The following is a 13,312-nucleotide window of genomic DNA, read 5'->3' on the forward strand; positions in this document are numbered from 1 at the left end:
CACCCCTTGTCTCTACTTCTACAACCAAGGGCAGGGCCTCTCTCCAACCTCCCTGCCAAATGTGACCTCTAAGATGACTTCTATTTCTGATAGCCTAATAATCTTTCATTTCATCATGGAAGGCCCAATGTAGACCTCAGTGAACCCTAAACATAAAGCAGGCTGCCTAACAAGGCATCAGAGATGCTGTGGGGGAGACTCATGCCCATGGTGGGAGGGGCCTGAGACCCTGGGAGGAAGCTGAATACTGGGATCACGCTGGGCAAAGGGCACAGAGAAGCAGAAGGAGGAGGTGAGTCTGGAAGAAATGAGAAACGTGTAGGGCCAGCGCCAAGAAGGGGACATGGACTGCAAAGAGTCACTCTATCCCTCTGAGTCTTCGAAGTTACTTTCCTACTTAGCCTGTGGGTCAGACACACTTTCCTTGGAGTTCTCTGGGAGATGCCCAACTTCATATTTAAACGAAGCCCTGAGCAGACCTACAAAGGCCATCCTCTGCCTTTTGGCCCCACTCAAGCCTCAAGGACCCCCAGTAGAAAGGCCTCACCCCTACTGGGGACACAGCTTGAACTAGACTTTTGAGTGACCCAGCCCACTGAAGGCCACTCCGTCTCCCAGGAATGACCCTTTTGTCAGAAGAGTACCCACAGCACTTCTTAAAGAGGGAAATGTGCTAAGATGTGAAAAAGCTAGAACCAAAAGAAAAGGGGGATAAAATGTAACTGTAAAGAGACTGACTGCAAACAAGCCTGCCTGTGTCGACGGGAGGGTGGGGGGTGGCTGGGGAGGGGTGGCAGTTAGACGACCCTCCACAGGCCCTGTGTGAGGCCCACTTGTCTTCCATTGAGGAGCCGGGGGGCAGCTGACCGCCTGAGTTATCAAAACTCCCAGAAATAAGAGGGTGTTTTATGGGAGAGTAATTGGGCATATTCCCTCCATGACTTGAAGTCAACGGGCAGCCCCTACAGCTGGCCTTTCTAGGTGCTATCAGCAGCGAATGCTATTTTCATGGCCAATTTATTAGAGACTCCATGTTTTTTGAGGAGACGTCACCAACACAAAAAGGGGTATATTTATTGATATGCTTAAAATATAGGTTTTTAACTCGATTCCTTCACCCTTAAAAACAAAGTAAAGAGATAGACAGATACAATTATGTTCTGACTGTTTTCCGCCAGCCTGTCCAATGGGAACGTTTGTATATAGTTCTCAGTGGCGCTGAAATCTGCTTAGGAAAGCAACAAGTCCTTTGTTCTGTTGACAACAGTTATTACAATTAATTCATTTTGTGATTGGTACTTGCGCTGAGTGACAAGGTGTTATTTTACCTCCGTAAAAGTTAAAGTGGTAATATCTACGTGCACAATAACAACGTGGGCTTGCTATCACTCACGGGGAGAAGAAAAGGCTGGTTCCCGGCTGCCTCTGCACCTGCCACCCTCTCTGCACCCCACGTGCCAGTTTGAGTTTGGAGGAACGTGCCGGGTTACTCCACTCAAAGTTCCTGCCTTCCAGCCCACCTGGTTTCCTGCAAAGCTTTTCATCAAGGCCTGAGGTCTGAAGGTGACAGGACATGGAGGGAGGGTGTCCAGGGGGCATGCCGAATGCTGTGGTGTGAGCTGCATGGCAGGGCACGCCACTTGCCTTGTCACCGTGAGTCCAACTCAGAGTTTCACTGAGGCTGGGTTTTCCCCTCTGTGCACTAAGGTATCTCAACCTTGGCACTAATTGATACTGGTATTTGGGGCTAGATAATTCTCTGTGGCAGGGGCTGTCCTGTGCCTTGTAGGATGTTTAGCAGCATCTCTGGCTCCTGGATGCCAGGAGCACTCCCCTCCCCAACATCTGCAGACACTCCTAAGTGTCCCCCAGGGGAGAAAATTGCCCCTAGCTGAGAACCACTGCTATCCACAGCCTCCGGGGCTATTTGCTGTGTTGTGGAAAGAGGGTTCAAGAATGCTTCTCTGGGCTGGGTGCAGCAGCCCTGTAATCCCACCACTTTGGGAGGCCAAGGTGGGTAGATCACTTGAGACCAGGCATTTGAAACCAGCCTTGCCAACATGGTGAAACCCTGTCTCTACTAAAAAATACAAAAATTGCCCAGGCATGGTAGCACCTGCCTGCAATCCCAGCTACTGCGGAGGCTAAGGCAAGAGAATCACTTAAACCCAGGAGGCAGAAGTTGCAGTGAGTGGAGATCATGCCACTGCACTCCAGACTGGGTGACATAGCAAAACTCTGTCTCAAAAAAAAAAGAACACTTCTCTGGCTTTGATTTGATTCCATCTCAAGCTCCCTGAGGAGGTTGGCTTCCTCACCTAACCCAGAGACAGAGCGACAGGGTAGGTCCCATCATATCCCCCCACAGGAAAGGGCACAGGAGGACAACGGACCTCTTGTACCATCAAGAAGGTGTGGCAAAGGAGAATGGAGGAAGAGAGAAACCAAACACCTCCCCCAAGAACGTGGCTGCAGAGCCCATTTCAAAGAACATCCCATTTCAAAGAACATTTCCAGGGTAGCCCAGACTTCCCTCTAGCTAGGATGATCAAGGAATGGCTATCGGGTCTTCCAACCTCACCATGGTATCATAAAATTTATAATGTGATACATACTTAAACACACAAAAAAATGTTGAACAAAATCCATCTCTACTCATTATTAGGGATTTCAACAATTGCACACCAGGCTTAGAAAAATTCTGGTTATCTGAGCGCTCCAGGGGCTTTGCTTCTGGATATGTGGTGCGTCCTCTCTGCTCATTGATTCCTATGGATTCGTCATTTAGCTTCCTTTTAACTTCCTCATGCAGCTACCAGCTCATCACATCGAGGAAATGATGCAGGATGAGACGAAATCATCCCGGTTCTAGATGGATTGTCTCAGGGAGAGCCCAAACTTGCTTTCAAGAGCAGTAAGAGCAGGGGTCCCGAGGTACAGGGTTGGAGAAGGCCATGGTCCTGTGACCTACCCGCCTATCCCTTCCCCTTCAGAGCAACCCAGTTGCTTTTCTGTAGCAGACATGCAATGACAAAGCCCTAAATCTTTGCCCTCCTCACCAGGGTCCCAATGTGCCAGCACTAAGGGCCTGTCATCTCAACTGCCCTGAGCATGGGGGGTCATTGCCAGTGTCATCAGCCAGACCAACATCCCTTTCCATATGAACAGCTCAGCAGAATGGACCTGCCCCGTATGCCTGCATTGGAAAACGATTGACAGGGAGCCATGGAAATCCTCCCCAGTTTTTTTTATTTTTTATTAGCAGTATTTATCACCTTCTCAAAATCAATTGCATATTTTAAATTAAAACAAATGACTATTTCTAGACTAATCAATACTTGCATCTTTGCCTTTTAAAAAGTAAAAAGTTTAACGTAAAGAAACCCTCATCTTTGCTTCCATCAATTCAATTTTAACATAATTCAATATTTAATAAATATCATCCTCTTTGTGCAGAACAATGTCATAGAAAATGTGAAAGATTTCATGGTATCTAAAATCTCGTGAGATGGAAAATGGTGCCTCTTCCCCTGGAAACTCCCAACCTCTGAATACTTTCCTCACTTCCTTCACATATCAGAAGCTGTTTATTCCTACGAAGTATTAAAAAAAATGGGTTTATGTATTTAATGATTCTAAAACCAAAATGCTACCTACTATCTGCACAATTGCCATTTTTATCTCTTTAAACTTCTCCAGCTTGACGTTTCTAAAAGGGCAAAAGCAGAAAGCCCTTATATAATACCTAATTTGTACATCTGCGGTTTCTTTCAGACTGGCACAGGCACCATATGTTTTTAATTATCATAATAGCCCTAAAGAACCTGTTCTGTGGGAAACACATATGATCCTTTTATTACTGGTTTGTAATTTAAACAGTTTTAACAGAAAAGGTCTGGCTATCGGGGAGTGACAGGCTCAAAGGCCTAAGATCCCAGCCATCGACCTCTGGAAGCTCAAGTTCAGATCCCACCCACCGAGGGGGACCTCCTTCCCCCTGCCTGACAGAGGTAATTGGGCACATGTGAAGCGGCTCTGTAGGACCTTAAAAGACATAATCTGGGATCTCCAGTGACGCCGGGTTTTGGTCAGAGCCCGGCACAATGAGAATAAGGTTGATAAATATTATCCTGGTCTGACCTCTGCTGCTGTCGCGGTTGGAGGCAAGGAGGGGCAGCTGGAACCCTGGGCCACCCACTCTCTGTGCTCCCCCAGACCTGGACCTCAGGGAACAATTGCAAGGTGGGGTCAGTTTTCCTCGGGGCCCTCTCACTGCGGGGGAAGGAGGGAGATGACAGGTTTTTGCTTTTATTCCCTGAGGCTGGAAAATGACTGAATAAATATAGCCCTAAAAAGAATTGATTCACAGACTGTCACGTGGAAGGACTCGGTTATCACTGGGACTTTGTCATTTATGGAGAGGTGAGGACACTGAGGGGACAGGAGGAGATCTGCTCAGGGTCATGTGGCAGGTTCAAAGCCACTCGGGTCACAACCCAAGAACCTGGTCCCCACCCAGTGCCCCACCTGCGTGCTCCAGGACAGGGCTCCCCAGGCTCTGTCGCAGGTTAGGATTGCCCAGTCGCAGAATCGCTGCTCAGAAATGCCCCATTCCCTCCTGACATGAACCTGGCAGGCTGGCAGGAACTGGCTGTTGTTACGTACTGTTGGTTGGTTTCTTTATTTTTAATGCATCTCAAATGTGTATTAAAGGCACAGAAAAGCACCCACAAGGTGAGGCAACTGAGTGGCCACTCCCAGGGACCTCCACAGCCCAGAGAGGCCATTCCCAGGAACCTCCATTACCCAGAAAGGTCACACGTGGGGACCCCCACTACCCGGAAAGGCCACACACAGGGACCTCCACTGCATGGAAAGGCACACACAGAGACCTCCACTGCAGAGAGGCCACTCCCAGGGACTTCTACTACCTGGAGAGGCCACACGTGGGGACCTCCACTGTCCAGAGAGTCCACATGCAGGGACTTCCACTGTCCAGCCCCGAATCTCAGCCCTGCCCTATCGTTTACATGCTGAGTGATCTTTGGTGTGACAAGATGCTGCTCGGTGCCTCAGTTTCCCCATATTTAAAATGAGAATAATAAATACTCCATCCACATCCTCGGGTTTTCATAAGGATGAAATGTAAGAGTCTAATTTGCACTCTCATCTGTATGGGGCTTAGAACAGGACTTGGCACAAAGGAAGTCTTTACTATTTACAACTTTGCTTGGAAGGTTAGTGGGCGATTTCGGAGGACCAGATCCTGCTGCTGGGATAAAGGGAGCCGTTCCTTGGGCATGGAGATATTTTGGGGAAACAGTCATCTGCCCTAGACCCAGGATGCCCCCACATGGCTGGTTTTTGAATGGAACAAAACGTCCCAGTGGTAACTGATTTCTGGGTGACCCCTCATAGACAGTCAGGGTGTGGGGCAGGGTTAGGAGCCGTGGCCTACTGAGTTTTCCTCTAGGCTGCCCAAAGGCCAGGACTGATTTTACATAGTTGCCATGAAAGTGACTTTCTTTATTCCACGACTGCTTGATTTTAGCATCCAAATGTGACCTGGGATATTTTATTACTTGGATTGTGTTTTCTGTTTATTGGTGGTCCCAGCCTGACATTAGAAATGCTGTGTCTTGGAGGACTGGTGTGACACGGTTGGCGACACTGATTGCTGTCATCTGTGAGATAGGCTATCAGGTTCAATGCTTGGCATCGGAGGTGTGTGTCTCAGGGAATTCCCCTCCCTGACTCTGCAACAGCTTTCTTCATGCCAGTGTTCAGCTGGCCAAGCTGAGGCTCAGAGGGGCCCCTGGAGTGGGAAGGTCATGACCTGAGGCGCTAGAAGAGTAGAAAATCACAGCAAGAGCAGACAACAGGCATTGGAGATGACAGAAGGTGGAAAGGTGATGGGGGGTGAGGGTTGAAAATTCACCTGTTGTGTACAGCATTCACTCTTCAGGTGACAGATACACTAAAAGTACAAACTTCACACGCAATGTAAGGAATATGCATGTCTACTCCCTAAATATACAAAAACAAACAAAAAATTTTTTAAAGAAAAAGAAAAAAGACTGTGGGCAAGCCGCCTAGCGTCCCTTGGCCTCAGCTTCCTCATTCATAAAATGGGTTCTGATAATGACAGAGGGTGTCTGGTTACGCAGAAGTGGCTGGGGTCCAGAAGTGCTGAAGGCCTGGTTGGCCTGGGGGCTTCACAGGAGGGTGGGCCCACACCGGGGCAAGGCTCGGAGTAAGTCCAGTAGCAGGCCAAGTCTCCCCAGATCACCTCATCTTTCCTCCTCTGCAACATGCTCTCTCCCCGGGTCAGTAGATTCACTCAGTTATTCACTCAGCTGAACTCACCCTTGAAGAAGGAGGGCAGGGAGTCACAAGCCCAGATCTGACTTCCTAAATGACCCCAGAAGACCAAGAAGAAGCTATCAGATAAGTTAAAAAAAAAAAAAAAAAAAAAAAAGGAAGGGAGTCTACACAGTCCCCACCCCAGAGGGGGCTGAGCTTTCCTTTTGGCAAAAAGAGGACCAGATGGCCACCCTTGTTTGAGATGTCAACGGTGACCTCCCAATGCAACAAACAGAAGTGCATCTTAGTCAGAGTTCTTCCTGGACAAGGCAATGGCACGGACCCACCCCTCTAGGAAATAAGACCTTCTTAATCACAGCCCTGCAGCCACAGTGGTTGTTCTCCACCCCTGCCCGCCTGGTGCCAGCCCAGCTCTGTGGCCCAGCCGAGCCCAGGCAGGAGTGGAGCATCTCCCCGTTTCCAATCCTTGGAGTCATAACTCACATTACTTCCATCCCATCTGCACCCAGTGAAGGCAGAGCAGGGAAAAGAGCATAAAACACAAAGTTCCCACAGACAACATCTGTCTCAGTGCAAACAATGGACCATTATCTTGTAAATAATTCTGATTAAGCTGCAGCATTTCCTCCTGAAACTGGCGGTGGGAGTGGAGCAAGCGGGAGAAGGCGCTGCTGGAGCTCCAGCCCGAGCACCAGGAGCTGCACTTGGGGGTCTCCCTGACCCTCCCCAACATCTCTACCCACAGCCACTGAGCACCCTTCTCCCCAGCCCGACCACCAGGACCACCAGCAGTGGGAGGACCCATCCCATCAGCCTGGGCACCTACAGCCCCAGGAGGCTTCAGGAAAGTTTCCCTGCCAGGATCCTTTCGTCTCCACTGGCCTCCTTTATCTCTCTCTCTCTCTCTCTCCTCTTCACCCATTTCTTCCACTCTTTCCTCTCCTCCAGATGCAACCTCCATCATTTCTCTTCTACTCTCTTCTTACTTGTTTTCTCTCTTACCCCTTAGCCCTCAGTTCCTCTGTGGCACTCTCCTTCTCCTTTGGTGCCTCCATCCCAGGCCCCTGGGGCTACGCCTCCTCGCTGCCCCATCCCAGAGACACCTTGACATTGTGGGAATTATGTGTGTCCATCTGGAGGTTCCAGGCCTGTGGGCCCCAGCTTGTCCTTGGGCTCATCTGCAAGGGTTGTCAGGCTGGGGAAGGGGCCCATAGGAATCCCTCTTCCCACCACTGAAGCATCCATCAGGCCCAGCGCCTCTCCCTCCTGTGTCTTCTGGGAGGTGAGGTCAGCCTGCCTGGCAAACCCCAGTCCCATCACCCACCTCACACAATACTTCCTGTTGCAAAATCCACTGTCGCAAAATAAAACTGGGGACTTCACAAAACCACCCCAACATGACATCCAGGTGTTTAACCTGTGCGAATTAGAGGGGATCATTCACTTTGCAGGGGCATTTACCTCAAAAGCCTCAAGGAAATTCCCTTTGTGATTTAAAATTAAATTACTGGGTATCATTTAGAAAGGACAGTTCTAGAGCCCAAAGTCTTAATGTAATCCAAAAGCCACTGATACAAGAATCTTGGCCACCGATTGGCCACCAGAGATGATTTTTTAAAATTTCCTAATGGTAAATACTCTTTACCACTAGAAAACAGTGAAAACAGCTCAGTTGGAGCCAATGGGGGTGTGTCTGTCCATCGCAGGAATGAGCTTGTTGAATTATCCTATGGGTTCCCCAACAGACCTCCAGATGTGTTCACCCCAGGGATGGGAAGAATCCCAGATGGGCCATCCAGAAAGAGGCCTTCCAGCGGTGAGTACAAATTGGCAAGGATGAGGGCGGGACGCCATGATTTATAATAGCCTGCCCAGATTCTCCAGCCACTTGGCAGGGTTTTAGTGGGTTCTGGGTCTTCATCGAAGCTCTGCCTGGAGCCTACATGGCTTCCCAAAAGCCTAAAATAATTGAAATGAGGGTGACTCGACAACTTCCAAGTTCTTCATATTCACTTTATTCTCTTAAAGGATACATGAGTGCCTCATTTGATGGATGATACTACTGAGGCAATTGCATTAAGAAATGCCTATGACAAGATGTCCAGTTGAAAGCAAAAAGCCAAGGACTTGAGGGTTTCCCATGTGGAGATAATGCATACTGTTCCAAACTACCCGGGTCTGCAAGCCCAGACTGATTTTGAGTGACCAAGGGAATTCTCAGGGTGGAAAAGTGGAACGGTCACAGGCGCAGAAGGAAGTGAATGTGAACTACTTCCATGCCCCATGAGTGCAAGATGAGAGCCTGAGCCTGCATCTCTCAGTGCCCGGGTTCCCACCCTCTAAGTGTGACGGGTACATGTATTGAAAGGAAGTAGGAGGCACTTATATCCAAAAGGGACCCCCTGGATTCACACATTGGTATCTGCAAAGCGCTCGAAGATAACCTGATCATCATAAAAAATACAATTTTCTCAAGCTCAACTGTGAACTCAACAGGTTGAAAAAGAAAAGAGAAAAGAAGTCAAATCATCAGGTTTTTCTTGCACTTCCATGAGCTGAAAATCCAGTTTCATTGATCTCCTTTTTTCTTTTCTTTTTCTATTTTGACAGACTTCCAGAATTAAAAGAGAAAATCCTCAATGGTCTTCTTCTAATTTAATAGAAATATCTTCAGGATAAGGCAAGTTTTACATGCCAGTGCACTGGAATGGCAGATGGCCTTGCCCAAATGGAAATCCCACACACTCTTATGTTTGTGGAAAACCAGAACATATCTCAGGGGCCCTACTGGTATGGGGACTCCAGGACTGACAGGGTCCCCATGGGTCATCTGAAAAGTGAGGACTAGAAAAGGGTGGTGGAGACTACAGAGTTTAAGATGTAGGAGGGTCCGGAGCAGACATCTGGAATTCTCCCTCCTCTAACTGACAAGAAAATGCTGCCCAAAGAGGACACGTGAGTTGTCTAAGCTCCTTGGAACATGACTGCTGCAAGGTGCTTGGTCTCTTGACCCCCAGGCCAGCCTGCCAATCATTCTTTCAGTAACCCGGCCCCTAAGCTGACAGGCCACACCTTCCCTCCCCACAGGAGCCATGACATGCACATCTGTTCTCATCCATGGCTCTGGTTGGTCTGCGACTTTCTACAAGGGATCCAAGAGGGTGTAGAATCATTCCCACTTGAAGCAGACACTGTTGGTTGTTGGTTCCTCCCTCCTTCCCTTCTGATTATCTGGGAATGCCAATGGCCCCTTGCTTCTTTCTACCTGAGGTCTTTCTCTCACTATGGGAAGGATGGTTGGCCATCAGGTGCGCTGGAGGGACCCTTAGCTGCTGGGAGACACAGAGCTGGTGTGTAAATACCCCGGCTCCTTCAATCCTTGAAGAGACTGTTCCAAGGGGAGCTCTACACAGTACCTTAGAGGACCCCCAAAGGGGCTGAGCCCCTATAGTCCTACAGTACTGACCCTCTCATGAGTGCATCTGTGCTTGTTGGTTTACCTGCCTTCTCTGTCTCCCTTCCCTGCTCCCTCACTCATGCTTCCTGGGTCACCTCCCACATCTACTGCCTGTATCCAGGTCCTTACCTCAGGATCTGCTCTAGGGAGACCCCAACTAGGTCACTGAAGAAGTCTTAGGGGATTGAGAGGACTAACGGCCCCTCTACTTGACAAGAAAGAACTCATCCTAGTGTGAGTCCCTAATTATCCACTGGGGCCACTCTGCACCCCAGCAAAACCACCTTCAGCCCTTCCCCACGTGCAGGGCACACCTTGGAGTGGCCTGTCCCGGTGGTCAGCCCCAGCTCTCTCCCCAGGACAGACAAATTCCTTGACTCAAGAAAAAACCGACTTGTCCATCATATAAAAAGAGCAATAATTTGGTAAATTAATTGCAAATTTGCTTTCCCCGCTTGGTTGCCTTTCTCCTTTTATGTGGATAATTGAGAGCATATTATGTTAATTTGACAACAACAGAAGTTCAAAAAGAAAACTTAACCTTGTGAGCAGTGAGTTACCATTAGATGGGTGTGTCTGGACAACTCCACAAAGAACATGAAAGACAAACCCCTCGTGAAGCCAGCCAATGTCTGGATGCACAAATGGCTATTTTGGCTAATGAAATAGCTGTGCAGAGTTCCCCAACTTTAACCTTGAAAATGCGCATCCCTTGCTCCAGAGGCAGAATCTGCTTACGCAGAGACAATATTGCCAATGCGCTGCTGCTGATTTGGGGATGTAATTTAATCATCGGGAAGTTTCTTTGAGAAAAAGTGACTATACTTATGGAATAATCATCTCCCAACATTTAGATTCTTTTTCTCCAACCAGAATATCTACAATCTCATCAAAGCAAACACACTTCCGAACATGTGTAAATAGAGAAGTGGATCTGAAGACTCTCTTACTGCAAGGCACTCTGCCCTTCCTTGGCCTCTCTCAAGTCACAGATGTCTCCTTGGAACTCTGCTCTATATACTATGGGGCAGAGAGGGGGTCTCTGATCCAGACCAGGGGGTTCATGTTAGGAAGGGTCCGGGTCTCAGGCTGAGGGTAGATCCAATGGATGATGTTTACGTTTGCTCCAGGTCTGAATTCAAACAGGTGGGGCTTGTTATAATCCCATGTGTGGATGAGTGGTGGCTTAGGGGAAGGTGGGCTTGCTATATTTCCATGTATGGATGGATGGTGGTTTACAGGGGACATGCTCTTGTTATAATCCCATGTGGGGATAGGTGATGGTTTACAGGGTACATGAGCTTATTATAATCCCATGTGGGGATGGGTGGTGGCTTGGGGGAAGATGGGCTTGTTATAATCCCATGTGGGGATGGGTGGTGGCTTGGGGGAAGGTTGGCTTGTTACAATCCCGCGTAGAGATGGACGGTGGTTTACAGGGGAGGTGGGCTTGTTATATATCCGTGTAGGGATGGATGGTGGTTTATGGGGGAGGTGTGGGGATGGATGGTAGTATACAGGGAAGGTGAGCTTGTTATAATAATCCCATCTTGGGGATGGATGGTGACTTAGGGGGAGGGAACACACAAGAAACAGAATTCCCAACCCCTTTGCAGAGCTGTGAAATGAAGTTGGCTCATTCCACAGAACTGACTCCACCCAGCTCCCCGGCGGGCAGAAAACGGGATATTCCCAAGAACACGCAACTGGTGAGAAAGGAGTCATCACCCAGGGATGGGGGTGATGAGGAGGAGGTGGATGGGAAGCAGGGGGAGTGCACGGCGTGACTGCCCTGAAATGAGAAGATGGGGAGCAGGATGGAGCTGGCTTCATAAAAGTAGGAGAATGAGAATCCACACAGGCATCCTCTAAGCTTGAGAAGTTTCCACTGGGGAGCAACTCAGGAAATACCCCCTGCTTTAGAAACAGAAATGCTTCCGAGTCCCCCAGCTTGGAGATTCCATTAGGGGGATTGGGTCCCCGTGGAAAGGAAGAGAGAACAGCAGACGCCTGAATACATGGCTCCGGGGAGCCTTCCAGGCTGTCAACGCAAGGGGCTGGGAAGATCTGTTCCCTTCCGCAGCCTCTCCCTCACTGGCTTGGCACCCCCTCTGCCTCCGAAGCCCAGCCCCCCACGTCCCATCTATACCCCTCTGGGCCCCATCCCAGAAGGACTGGCAAAACCCACGGGAGCTGTGGTGCCCCAGGTTTGCAGGAAGTGGGCAGTGGGGTGTACATGACCGGCAATGCCAGGAACAGTGTGCTCAGCCCTGGACAGAGGCCCCGAGAAAAAGGCTAGGAGGAATTTTCCCTCGATGTGCACCCCATTCCCCTTGGGGCAGGTCCTCAGACTCAGGGGACATTGCAAATAAAGAAAAACCTCTCCTGGGGCCCTACTTCTTGTGCAGGCTTGGCCTACATACACTGGCAGTGGAAACTGGCCCTGCCTAAATGTGGCCACGCAGACCTGGGGCCTGGAAGTTAGGATCACTCACTTTACCTTTGCTAGGCATTTAGGGATCCATCACAGTTTCCATAGGAACCCATGGTACGCACTCCCAGCTTCATACGAAGGGAATCAGGCAGCAGTCGTGGGCGCTGACCACCAGGAAATCTGACAACCTTCTTCACAATCGACATTTTCTCTTTGAAGCTTTTATCACGTCTTCTCAGACTCCGAATCTCTCACTTTTTACCTCTTTCCCAAAATAAGAGACAACCTAATGCCATAATGTGGTCTTTGGAGTCAGGGTCACTTGAAAGGGTATTATGAGAAATACAGGAGGCAATGTTTCAAACAGCTAGGGTGATGCAATTGTCCTGTTGTGGAGGCCAGGGTTGTCCAATGGGCATTTCTGGCTTTCCGTTCCCTTGTTACACAGAGGACACTTTATTTATTTGGGGTTGTGAAGAACGGACTTGGGGCTTGAGATTGTGTCCTACCCCGAGTCCCCCAACAGGACCAGTTAGACAAGGGCGCAGGGATGGTCATTGAATTTAGAAGTTTACAAAACACACCCAAGCAAAGAAGCTCGGAAACACCGTTGAAATGGCAGGACCCTAAAGTCCAGCTCACGGACCACAAAACCAAGCAACGCAAGCAAAAAGCAAAATCGGTCCTTCCCGTACCTCTCTCCCCACCAGGAGGCAAAGTGGAAGAACAGGCAAAAGCCTGTTGCAGCAAACACAGGTACAGCCCAAAAAGGTCAGCAGAATATAAAGATTCCACCTCCACGAATCCTGAGTCTCTTCATTACAAACTACCCCTTCACGGGATGAAAAGAACATGTTCAGATTTGCTGCAGGAAGGCTGGATGGCAGTGTTTCCACATCTGGGATGGGGCATGATGACCTGCGTACTCCGTGCCCAAGTACCCCCACCGCCACCGCCCCAGCCACAGTTCCCGTGGGCGGTTGTGGGGCCTAGACACCTCAAAGTCACTTGTACAGAGAAACGGGCCCATGTCGCCTGACTCTCCCCCACCCGCCACAGTCATCCACCCAAATGGGAAGGTCCTTTTCCACTTGCAT

The 13,312-nt window shown here is 49.3% G+C and overlaps 1 protein-coding gene across 19 annotated transcripts in view; it reads right to left on the minus strand.

Moving 5' to 3' along the window:
• ZNF536 (zinc finger protein 536) overlaps positions 1-13,312 on the minus strand; it is a 486,990-nt gene that overhangs the window by 139,875 nt on the left and 333,803 nt on the right. The window lies entirely within an intron of this gene.

This window comes from Chlorocebus sabaeus, chromosome 6 (assembly GCF_047675955.1).
Source record: "Chlorocebus sabaeus isolate Y175 chromosome 6, mChlSab1.0.hap1, whole genome shotgun sequence".
Taxonomy (NCBI): Eukaryota; Metazoa; Chordata; class Mammalia; order Primates; family Cercopithecidae; genus Chlorocebus; species Chlorocebus sabaeus.